This window comes from Pristiophorus japonicus, chromosome X, assembly GCF_044704955.1.
Source record: "Pristiophorus japonicus isolate sPriJap1 chromosome X, sPriJap1.hap1, whole genome shotgun sequence".
NCBI lineage: Eukaryota > Metazoa > Chordata > Chondrichthyes > Pristiophoridae > Pristiophorus > Pristiophorus japonicus.
The window spans coordinates 3,825,641-3,838,463 of record NC_092010.1 but is presented as its reverse complement, the minus strand read 5'-3'; positions in this window follow the sequence as shown (position 1 = coordinate 3,838,463).

The window sequence follows — 12,823 nt, the reverse complement described above, 5'->3', positions numbered from 1 at the left end:
GCCACCTCGAGTGGCCAAGTGGCCTACTCCTGATTCTATTTCTTATGTTATTTTATTAGCGTTGAACTATGGTTTTATGACGGGAGGAAGTTTTGAGTGGTGTTGCCTAGAGGTCGGTAGTTAAGTTCTTGATAAACATTGATGTTGGGACTTGTGTGTACAGGAAACAATTTCAAAATTTACAGATGAAACACAATTTGGAAGTGTATTAAACAGTGGGGATGATTGTGCTAGACTTCAAGAAGACATAGTCAGGCTCGTGGACTGGGGTGACACGTGACAGATGAAATTTAACGCAGAATAATTCGGATTCATTCACTTTGGTAGGAAGAACGAAAATAGGCAGTACAAACTAAAGGGTGCCATTCTAATGTGGGTGCAGGTACAGAGACATCTGGGATATCAGTGGACATATCGTTGAAGTTAGCAGGGCTGGTTGAGAAAGCGCTCAAAAAAGCACACAGGAATGCTGGGTTTCATAAATCGAGACATAGAGTAGAAAAGCAAGGACGTTATGATTTGCTATGTAAAACACTGGTTCCTTCCCACCTTGAGTACTGTGACCAATTCTGGGCAGGGCACCTTAGGAAGGATGTGAAGGTCGTAGAAAAGGAATAGAAAAAAATACAAAAATTGTTCCAGAAATGAAGGACTTCAGCTCCGTGGATAGACTTGAGAAGCTCGGCTTGTTCTCCTTAGAGCAGAGAAGGTTGGGAGGAGATTTTATAGAGGTTTTCCAAATCCTGAGGGTTCTAGACAAGTGGTGGGCATAATACATGCCGTGGGGCATATCTGGCCAGCTGATCGGGCCCGCTGATGGGACATCAATAGAACGCGAGCTGTAGCGCGAGATGTACATTCTTCTACACCTGTGCTAGTCACAATACGGCCCGCGGGCCATATCCGGCCTACTAATTCAGTCTATCCGGCCCCCCCTGCATGGGACAGAAATGGAGCGCGAGCCGGAGGTCGCACATTCCTTCATGTGCTTTCACTTCTCATGGGTCAGAGACAGACACGAGCTGCAGCAATTGAAAATCCATGGTAATATTTAATTCAAATGGATAATTCGCAAAAGCTATTCTCCCTGGAACGAGCTGAAAAAGATCTGTTCCCTGATTCTGCGCCACAATGGCGGCTATACCTGTCCAGAATGCACTGCGCACTCGACTATGCCCTATACAATTTAAAGTGCATAGAATCAGAGAATGGCTACAGCAGAGCAGGAGGTAATGGCTGCTCATCTCCACATATCTTCTTCCGAAGAATGTGACCGGCTCTGCATTTTTTCTGTCCCGGTCTCCTGAGTACGACGGCAGGGGAATTCTCATATGGCACTAGTTGGCACGGCATTAGGGGTGTCAGCATGACTCCGGTGGAGAATTGATGCAGACACAAGATCGAAGGAGGGTACAATTCTATTTCACAGCACTGATGTACTGAGACGAAAATGTACCGTAACATTTCATCTTTTATCTTTGTTTCATTTCTAAGCAGTTTCGAATACATGTTGTTTATGTAAGCTAGCATCTGACTACTATCTCAAGTAATGTTTATGTAATGTTTATGTTTATTCAATGTTCCCTCTACTTTTTTTCGTGCGTGTACACTTTAAATTCGCAGCGCAGCTAGCCACTATGCAGTTGTAGATGCAGAGTACCCCTTCTAGTTCTAGAGCTGGGGAGTAGCCTGCGCGGGGCCATGCGATTGTAGTGCGATTGTTTTTTGGTGGCTGGCCCTCAACAGCTCAGCCAAACTTGTTAAGTGGCTCTCCAGCATAAATAATTGCCCGCACCAGGTCTAGACAGGGGAGAGAGAGAGAGAGAGAGAGTAACTGTTCGTATTTCCAGAACGGTCGAAAAACATAGGTCACAGATTGAAGGTGATTGGTCGAGGAACCAAAGGGCTATTAGGAAAAACGTTTTTACACAGCGAGTGGTTAGGTCTTGAATTCACTGATTAAAACAGTGCCGGAGGCAGGTTAAATTGTAGCTTTCAAAAGGGCAGTGGAAATGTAACTGAAGGAAGAAAAAACGCAAGGCTACGAGGACAGTGTGGGAGGGCTTTGGCTAGATTAATGCTCTTGCAGATAGCTGTCACAGGCATGAAGTGCCGATTGGCCTCCTCTGCTGCAGCCATTCTCTGATTCTGTTCTTTGATTTCAACCCCAGTTGTAATCGTTAAATTGAAATATAGCTGCAGGCTGAAAATGAAACAGAGACATGTTTTATTGGGGACCGAAGAAAATAGTCATGCTGTGATCTCACCTCTTACACTTATATGTACAGGGTCACTCAGAGCCGATGCAAGTTGATTTCCCCTCACATTCCCTTCATACAGACAGCTGTAATTCCCTCCATCCGCGTCATCCACATTCCTGACGGTAAAGTTGACAGTATTGCTTCCTGGAACCGCAGGCTGGACATCCAAGTAATTCGCTTTTCCGTGTTTGTATACGTAAAATATGAAGCCATGCATTTCTAGGGGGCTTGTACAGGTAAATATGATGTATACACCCTTAACTGCAACACTAGAATCTACTGATATACTTGGTTTCGGTAGACCTGTAACTCAAAAGCAACAAGTAGTGACCATCAATTCAAAATGCATTACAGACTTATTTTTGTAAACCGAAATATTAACGACCTGGTGAATAATTTCATAATTTCAAATTTTGCAGATGACATGAAACTCTTAAATATACTGAGAAGTGAGGAAAATAGCAAAATGCATGAGGAGGACATAGTCATATAGGTGAAATGGAGAGATACTAATGAAATGCGAAATGAGGGATTTTCGTAGGAAGAATGAGGAGGCACAATATAAAATATCTAGAACAATTATAAACGGGGTGCAGGTGAGAGACACCCGGCGTCATCGACGGTGGCGGGAGAAGTTCATAAGGCTGTTAAAAAAAACTTTTTAAATAAGGGGATAGAGTACACAAGGAAGTAAAGACATGCTAAACTAAACATTGGTGTCAAATTCAGGGCATTGTACTTTAGGGAGAATGTCAAGGCTTCAGAGATGGCGCAGAGGAAATGTATTAGAGTGGTACTAGGAATGCGGAATTTTAGTTACGTAGAGAAATTAATGAATCTGGGCTTATTCTCTTCGGAACAGAGCACGTTGAGCGGAGATGTAACACATGTGATCAAAATCACGAATGGTTATGGTTCAGTTAATATTGAGAAACTATTTTCAGTTGCAGACAGTGGGTAACCAGAAGATACTGATTAAGGGTAATGCGCAAAAGAACCAGAGGAAAGTTGAGGGTATTGTTTACATAGTAAGTTGTTACGATCTGGAATGTACTGCCCTGAAACCGTGGTGTAACCTTAAAAATTGAATTGGATATACATTCTATGAAAATATTTGTAAGGGTACGGTTCAAAGTATGTTAATGGGATTAATGTGAACGCTTTTTCAAAGAGCCGGCACAGGAACAATGGGCCGAATGGCGTCCTTCTGTGCTGTATCATTCTATGATTCTTTGATTAATGGTATGGCTGGCAATCAAAGATCAACCTGCATTTTCAGGATGTGTAGATTTAGACAAGAGCTGAGCGCAAAGATCCTCTCTGCGAATATTAAAAAGTATCAGCTAGAAAAAATGATGATTTGTTGCAAATACCCCAAGAGATTTGAATTGACATACTAAGAATCTCTGCTCTCATTCACTCACCCGCGATAATGACCGTCACTGGCTCACTGAGCGCGGATTCTAACCTCCTGCTACTGACAGCGGTTCGATATTGGCATTGGTACCGCCCGCCCTGGTATGTACCGGTAACCTTAAATGTTCCAATGTTGTCGTGTGTGATGATTTGAGGAGAGTTCAGCCGTTGATTATCTTTGTAAAAGTAGATTTGTCCGCGATTCTCTCTGTTCACTGTGCAGGTAATGGTGAGCGTCTCTCCCTCTAAATACACCCCTGTTGTTTGATCAAGTGATAGTTCCGGCGGTGTTAACGGATCTGTGGTAAAATAAATGGAAAAAACAAGCAGAAATAGATCCGTAGATCTTCATGCAGTGATGGATTTGTAATTCAATAACGTTTGTGCGGTGAAAATGGGAAATGTTTGCATCAACATTTCATATTCCACTAAAGCGATATTGTCATTGTCACAATCAAACAGAGGCTGGGATCGATTTTCAAAACAATCGTTTAGTGCAATATTTCACTCTGGGATCACAGGCGAAAAAGAAAGAGTTCAATTTATATAGTGCCCTTCAAACCCTCAGGACGCATCAAAGAACTTTATAGCCAACGAAGTGTTTTTGGAAGCGTCGTCTCTGTTGTAATGTAGGAAACACGGCAACCAATTTGCCCGCAGCAAGTTCCGACAAACAGCAATATGATAATTTATAGATAATCTGTTTTTCAATGTGGTGGACACCGTGGATAATTACGCTGCTCGACTTCGAAATAATGCCATGGGATCTTTGACATCCACCTGCAATAGCAGACGGGGCCTCGGTTTAACCTCTCATCCAATAGATGGCACTTCCGACTGTGCAGTGCGCCCACAGTACTGCACTGGAGTGCAATAGTCCTTTTTTTGCGATCAAGTCTCTGCAGTCGAAATTGAGCACACATCATTTGACTCATACGAAGACGGGTTTCCGTTGGATTGAACTCCATATTTATCCTCATTTAAACGAGTAATAACATGGTCAAACCTGGAAACAGTTCGCAAACTTCGTGTCTTATTTGAGCACGGGCTGAGCTTCCGACCACATTTGAAGGTTTCACTGAGACCACATCGTTCCAGCTCCATAACACCACCTGACACCGGCCCGGCCTCAGCTGATCTGCTGCTAAAACATCGACGCCTGTTTATTTCAAGTGTTGTCTTGAAAGCATCCTGGACAGCCTCCCATCTTCCAACCTACTTAATGAAGAAGAAAGCTGTAGACTACATCAAGCTATCAATGGTCTCATCAGGTAGGCAGAAAAGTGGAAAATTGAATTCAACCTGTAGATGTGTGCATTTGCTTTGGACTAATAAGGCAAGGGAATGAACAATAAATGGTAAGAAACTGAGGTTGAGGAACAGAGGGAACTTGGAGTGCTTGTCCACAGAACCCTGAAAGAAGCATGACAGGCAGATAAAATTTTAAGAAGGCATATGGGAAACTTGCCTTTAGTCACCGAGGCATAGAATATAAGAGCAGGGAGATTCTGTTTGAATTGTATAAAACACTAGTTAGGCCACAGCTAGGGTACTGCTTTCAGTTCTGGTCACCACATTGCGGGAAAAAATGTGGTTGCACTAGAAATGGTACATAGGAGATTTACGAAAATGTTGCCTTGACTGGAGAATTTTAGTTATGAGCGAAGATTGGATAGGCTGGGATTGTTTTCTTTGGAACAGAGGAGGAAGAGCAGAGACATAATTGGGGAGTATTCCATTATGAGGGACCGAGATAGAGTGGATAGAAATGGCGTGTTTCCATTAACAGAGGGGTCACTAATCAAGGAGCGTAGATTTATAACAATTGATAGTATGTTTAGTGGGGAATGGAGGAGAATGTTCTTCACCCACACAGTGGTGCGGGTCTGGATCGCAGCGCCAACACCGCCTTCAGTAGGGCAGTGCAGCCTTCGGTCGCCTGAGGAAGAGAGTGCTTGAAGTACAGGACCTTAAACCCGGCACCAAGCTCATGCTATATAGAGCAATAGTGAAGCTTCAGAGACATGGACTATGTAAAACTGACACCTCAAAACACTGGAGAAGTACCACCAACGCTGCCTCTGCAAAATCCTGAAAATCCATTGGCAGGATAGGCACACTAACGTCAGCGTTCTCCCTCAGGCCAAGATCCCCAGCATCGAAGCATTGACCATGCTCGATCAGCTCCGATGGACGGGCTACATCGTCTGCATACACCATACTCGACTCCCAAAACAAGAACTCTACTCAGAGCTCCGATAAGGCAAACATGTCCCAGGCGGACAGAAGAAACGCTTCAAAGACACCCTCGAAGCCTCTTTGAAAAAGTGCAGCATCACCACCGTTACCTGGGAATATCTGGCCCAAGACCATTCAACGTGGAGGAGAAGCATCAGGGAAGGCGCCGAACACCGCGAGTCTCTTTGCCAGGATCAAGCGGAAGGAGTGCACGACAATACAAGCAACCTGCCCACGCATCCTTTCAACAAACGACTGTCCCACATATGACAGAGACTGTAGGTCCCATTTTGGTCACATCAGTCACCTGAGAACACATATTGTTGTGGAAGTAAGTCATCCAGGACTCCGAGGGACTGCCTAAGAAGAACAAGGTGGGGGACTGGAAAGCATTGCCTGATAAGGTGGTAGAGGCAGAAACCCTTCTGGTGTTTAAAAATACTTTCATATGCACGTGAGGTGCCGTAACCTACAAGGCCACGGTCCAAGAGCTGTAAAGTATGATTAGGCCGCCTTCTGTTCTCTAATTTCTGTAATTATGTCATTCTATGATAAAATTAAGGTCATCCAAAACTCCTTATCTGTTGTAGCACCAAGTCCCGTTCACCCAATACGCCTGTACCTTAGATCCCAGTTAAGCAACGCCTCGATTTAAAAATGTTCATTCTTGATGTCAAATCGCTGTATTGCTTCGCCCCTCACTAACTCTGTAAATTCCTCCATCCCAACAATCCTTCGAGATATTGTTGCACATTCACTTCTTGACTTTTGTGTATCCCCCAATTGGAATCGCTCCACCATTGGCCGCCGTGTCTTCAGCTGCCGAGTCTCTCAGCTGTGTAATTCTCTCCCTAAATCTCACCGCTTGTCTACAACTATTTCCTTGTTTAAGACGCTCCTTGAAACCTTCCACTTTGACTAAGATTTTTGTCATCTTCCCTAATATATGACTCGGCTCTGAGACTTGGACGTTGACGGCAGGTCCGGCATTTATTGACCATCCCTAGCTGGCCCTCATGAAGGTGGTGGCGTGCTTTCTACTTGAACTGCGGCATTCCTTGTTTTAAATGTGTTCCTGAAGTACTGATTGATGTGACTTGCACGATATTGATAAGGTGTCGATAACGAACAGCGATATATACCCAAGTTGTGTTGGTGTGTAACTTGGAGGGCAAATTGAATGTGATCGTATTCCTATCAATCAGCTGCTTTTGCACTTCTGGGTGGATCGCGGGTTTGGGAGTTGCTGTCGTAAGGCAATGCAGTGAGGAATATGGAGAACAACAATTTAAGTAAGTTATCATATTTTGCATAAGATAATCATTTTGAAAATTTGGGCAGGCAGGAGAAATCTTCAACATGACAACCGCAAGAGTAATCAGTTCAAATTCCCGATGTGCCGTGGTGTTACTTGATATCATGACTCTGGAACATTAGTCCAGTAACATAATGACTATGAAACATACCATATGGGGGACTGGCTATCGACCAACAGCCACTATAAGCATACTGACTCCCACTGCGATCTGGACTCCACTTCCGCCCACCCTGCTTCCTGAAAGGGCTCTATTGTATTCGTTAGTTTCTCTGTCTCCAGTGCATCTGTTCTGACGATGTCACCTACCTTACCAATGCTTCTGACATGTCTTCCTTTTTCCTCAACCGAGGATTCCCCTCCACCATAGTTGAGAGTGACATCGCCCATGTATGTTCATTTTCACTCACTTTTGCTCTCACCCATTTCGCTTCCTCCGGGAACCACGAAAGGGTTCCCCTTGTCTTCACATTCCATCCCATCAGCCTCCACCCGTCGCCATTTCCGCCATCTCCAGCGTGATCTCACCACCAAACACTTTTTCCCGCCCCTGCCCGTTCAGCATTGTGAAGGGACCATTCGCTCCGTGGCAACCTGGTCCATTGCTCAATTACACCCAACACCTCTCCCCTTCACACGACACATTTCGGTGCAAACGCAAGAGATGCAACAAATGTTACCTCCTCCCTTCCCACAGTCCAGGTCCGCAAACACTCCTTCCAGGTGAAACTTCGATTTCCTTGCACTTCTTTTAAGTTAGTGCACAGTTTTTTTTCTGCTCATGATTAGGTTTGCTCTAGCTTTGGGAGAATAAACGCAGTGATTATATGCGCGATTCTTTTGTTCAGGCTGTAAGCCTATCCCGAGCTTCTGGTCGCCTGTCACTTTAATTCTCCACTCCACTCCCACGCTGAACTCTCCTCCCTCGGTTACTTAAACTGTATCAAGCGAACAATGAAGCACAACATAAGATCGAGAAACAGCACCTCAACTTTCTATTAGGCACTTTACAGCTTCCTAGACTCAACACTTTGTTCAACAATTGCAGGTGACAAACTCTACCACCATTATTTGGGACGGCATCTTTTAATGATTTTGCTAGATCCAATTAAACCTTTTCTCGGTCAATTCTTCATTTCTTTACTTGTCCTTTTACTATCTCCTGTCTTCCACCCTATCTCAGATTTGCAGTTTGGTTCATTCCTCTTCACCCCCTTTTGTTGTCTTTGCACTTGCTTAAAACAGCTTAATTTCTAACGTTTTCCCAGTTGTGATGGGAAGCCAGCCAAATGAAAATGTAACACTTTTTCTCTCTCCACAGAAGATGCCTGAAATGCTGCAGATATCCAGCATTTGCTGTTTTTATTCTAGATTTTCAGCATCGGCAGTACTTTGTTTGTGCATTAACAATCTCTGTTCCCCTTCACTTACCTGTTATAGTGGCAGTCACAGTCTCACTTAAGTGGGATCATAACCGCCTTTTATGAATGGAGTTTCATAACTCAATACTTGCATTAAGTTTACTGCACTGATTCCTGGGATCAGGTGACTGATTATTAGGACACAATTTGCAGGCTGGGCATATATTTAGAAAAACGAGAGCCGATATCTGAAGCATATAAAAAGCTTAAGGAGCTTGCAACTGTAAACGCTGGATGGATAGTTCCTGAAGAGTTCAACATTTTGGAAAATAATTGACTCTATGATAATTGTGATGTAATTCGGAGCTTTGGTAGAAACATAGAAACATAGAAACATAGAAACATAGAAAATAGGTGCAGGAATAGGCCATTCGGCCCTTCAAGCCTGCACCGCCATTCAATGAGTTCACGGCTGAACATGCAACTTCAGTACCCCATTCCTGCTTTCTCGCCATACCCCTTGATACCCCGAGTAGTAAGGACTACATCAAACTCCTTTTTGAATATATTTAGTGAATTGGCCTCAACAACTTTCTGTGGTAGAGAATTCCACAGGTTCACCACTCCCTGGGTGAAGAATTTTTTCTCATCTCGGTCCTAAGGGCTTACCCCTTATCCTTAGACTGTGACCCCTGGTTCTGGACTTCCCCAACATTGGGAACATTCTTCCTGCATCTAACCTGTCTAAACCCATCAGAATTTTAAATGTTTCTATGAGATCCCCTCTCATTCTTCTGAACTCCAGTGAATACAAGCCCAGTTGATGCAGTCTTTCTTGATATGTCAGTCCCGCCATCCCGGGAATCAGTCTGGTGAATCTTCGCTGCACTCCCTCAATAACAAGAATGGGCTTCCTCAAGTTAGGAGACCAAAACTGTACACAATACTCCAGGTGTGGCCTCACCAAGGCCCTGTACAACTGTAGTAACACCTCCCTGCCCCTGTACTCAAATCCCCTCGCTATGAAGGCCAACATGTCATTTTCTTTCTTAACCGCCTCCTGTACCTGCATGCGGACCTTCAATGACTGATGTACCATGACACACTGGTCTCGTTGCATCTCCCCTTTTCCTAATCTGTCACCATTCAGATAATAGGCTGTCTCTCTGTTTTTACCACCAAAGTGGATAACCTCACATTTATCCACATTATACTTCATCTGCCATGCATTTGCCCACTCACCTAACCTATCCAAGTCACTCTGCAGCCTCATAGCATCCTTCTCGCAGCTCACACTGCCATGCAACTTAGTGTCATCCGCAAATTTGGAGATACTACATTTAATCCCCTCATCTAAATCATTAATGTACAATGTAACCAGCTGGGGCCCCAGCACAGAACCTTGCGGTACCCCACTAGTCACTGCCTGCCATTCTAAAAATTACCCATTTACTCCTACTCTTTGCTTCCTGTCTGCCAATCAGTTCTCAATCCACATCAGCACACTAACCCCAATCCCATGTGCTTTAACTTTGCACATTAATCTCTTGCGTGGGACCTTGTCGAAAGCCTTCTGAAAGTCCAAATACACCACATCAACTGGTTCTCCCTTGTCCACTCTACTGGAAACATCCTCAAAAAATTCCAGAAGATTTGTCAAGCATGATTTCCCTTTCACAAATCCATGTTGACTTGGACCTATCATGTCACCTCTTTCCAAATGCGCTGCAATGATATCCTTAATAATTGATTCCATCATTTTACCCACTACCGATGTCAGGCTGACCAGTCTATAATTCCCTGTTTTCTCTCTCCCTCCTTTTTTAAAAAGTGGGGTTACATTGGCTACCCTCCACTCCATAGGAACTGATGCATGATCTTATTGAAGGCTGGAGCAGGCTCAAAGAATGGACTGGCCTACAACTGCTCCTATTTTATCTTGTTATGTTCTTATGAAATAAGTATGCACGTGGCAAATACCATGAGCGTTGATTAGAGATATTATCAATCACCATCCCGTTCACTTACTTACTATAATGACTGTCACTGCCATGCTGAGCTGGGATTCTAACCACCTTTTATGAATGGAATTTCCATATTGGCATTGGTACCTCCCTCCTTGCTTTGCACTGGTAACCGGGAAGGTTCCAATGTTGTTCTTTGTGACGAATTGACTAGAGAACAGCGGTTGATTATCTTTGTAAAAATGGTACGTATCACCGAGGTATCTTCTGATCACAGTGCAGTTAATGGTGATCATCTCTCCCTTCAAATATACCCCAGTCGGTTGATCAAGAGATATCCCTGGTGGCGATGGCAGATCTGTTGTAAAAAAAATAGAAATAACAATTAGTAATGGATCTGTGGAATTTCATGCAGCTGGAAGCTGGGAACTAAAATCGATTGTGCTGTGTTGAAGGAGAATGTGTTTATATCGGGCATTGGGATTCTATCAAAGGGGAATTCCTCATTTCATGAGCGGGATGTGCGTCAGAATTGAAATCAGATAAAATCTGTTGCCTAACTCAAAGTTTGGCCTTGCATTTTCCCATGTTGTACCAGAGGAACAAGAGGAATGTTGCCTAATTCACATTTCTGCAAAATTAGTGGAACCATACCTGATTAAGTTGTGGCTGGGTTATATAACGTGTGCATCGGTGGCAAGCCTGGAATTTACGGCCCATCCTTAGTTACGCTCGCGAAAGTGGTGATGGGCCTTCTTCTAGAATTACTGCAGTACCGTTTGCAGAAAGAACTCCCACGTGAGGTTTTGTAGGGAGATCCAGGATTTTATCAGGCGAAGATGAAGGAATAAAATTCCAAGTGACGATGAAGTTGAACTTGGAACGATGGAGACCCCTGTCCCTGCTGCCAGTGCCGTTCAAGTTGGTGGAGGTCGCAGTTTCGGGAACGACAGCCATTGTATGCCTTGCTCTGTTGTACACTCCATTCAATTCAGTGAAGTGTATGATCGGGTGGGGTGTTCAAAGAGTGGCGCACCTGTACCCAAATACGCCCAATTGCAGCAGGTTGATTTACTTTAAAACTGTCCTCCAAATTACATATTTGATCATGGTTGAGGTCCGAATAACCTGAATAAATTATCGTCTTTGGAAGTAGTGTACAAGGAGCGACGACGGTTCCTGAGCCCGAATTAAGATGTTCCAATTATATATTGTACTGAAGCTAGGGCTTATGAAATAAGGTGGTGTGTACAATGGGGAGGGTGGGTGTGGCAGTGCGGATGTTAATCCGAGACAGCCCAGGCTTTGTGAAAGCATGTCTATCCTAAATCCACACTAATGATTGGAAAATGTATTGGCAATAAATGCTTCTAGAAGAAATGTTGGCATGACTTTCGCCTTGGATGGAAGCAAAAATGGGGTGATAGTATATTGCGCCCAATATGAAGGAACATCGGCGGGGCAAAATATGGACGACAGTTTCGTTGCTAACCTATTTGTCCTGCCGCCAAAGACAAACTTCACGCGGTATATTGTCATGATGTGACCAGGCTTCAAGTGAAATCGGAGGTTGTTGGAGTGAAAAGTATGGAAACTTACCCACTATAGTTACTGTCACGGCATCACTTCGCGCGGAGATAATTTCTCGTTCTGACACTGAATTGTTATATAAACTGGAGAATTCTTCTGAGCCGATCTCGAATAGGTTGGTGATGTCAAATGTGACCGTGGATTGCCCTGGCTTGGCTCTGGCCCTTTTGATTGGTTCATTTTTACCACCTCTGTACAAATAGAAACTGCTACCCAAATATGGAGAGCTTGCTTCGCAGGCAATATTGACAATTTCTCCTCTCAAAAATACTTGATCCTGACGGTTAAGAGATGCTGATGGTTTACGAGGATAAGCTGTAAGGATAGAAAGGAAACACATTAATGTAAATCCGATGAATTCACAAAGGTGTGAATTTGACCTGATGCAGTGGCTGGGAAATGGATGGGGCATCAAATCCCACTTCACGCGAGCGCCAATGAAGTTAGCATGTGCCCATGGTGTCCCCGCAAGTACTGGGTTTAGGCATGCGAAGTGCATTCACTTAAACACGGCACTTCCGATCTGTCAAAAGTTTTTCGACGGATCGCAAGAATGCAAAGCAAATGGACCTGCGTGAGAGTTGAGCTATGTACCCAACTTTTGCCGAGCGAATATCCTTCAAATTCTTACGCTGGTAAAAGCAGGTGTAAGGCCTGCTTTTACATGAGTTTTAAAAA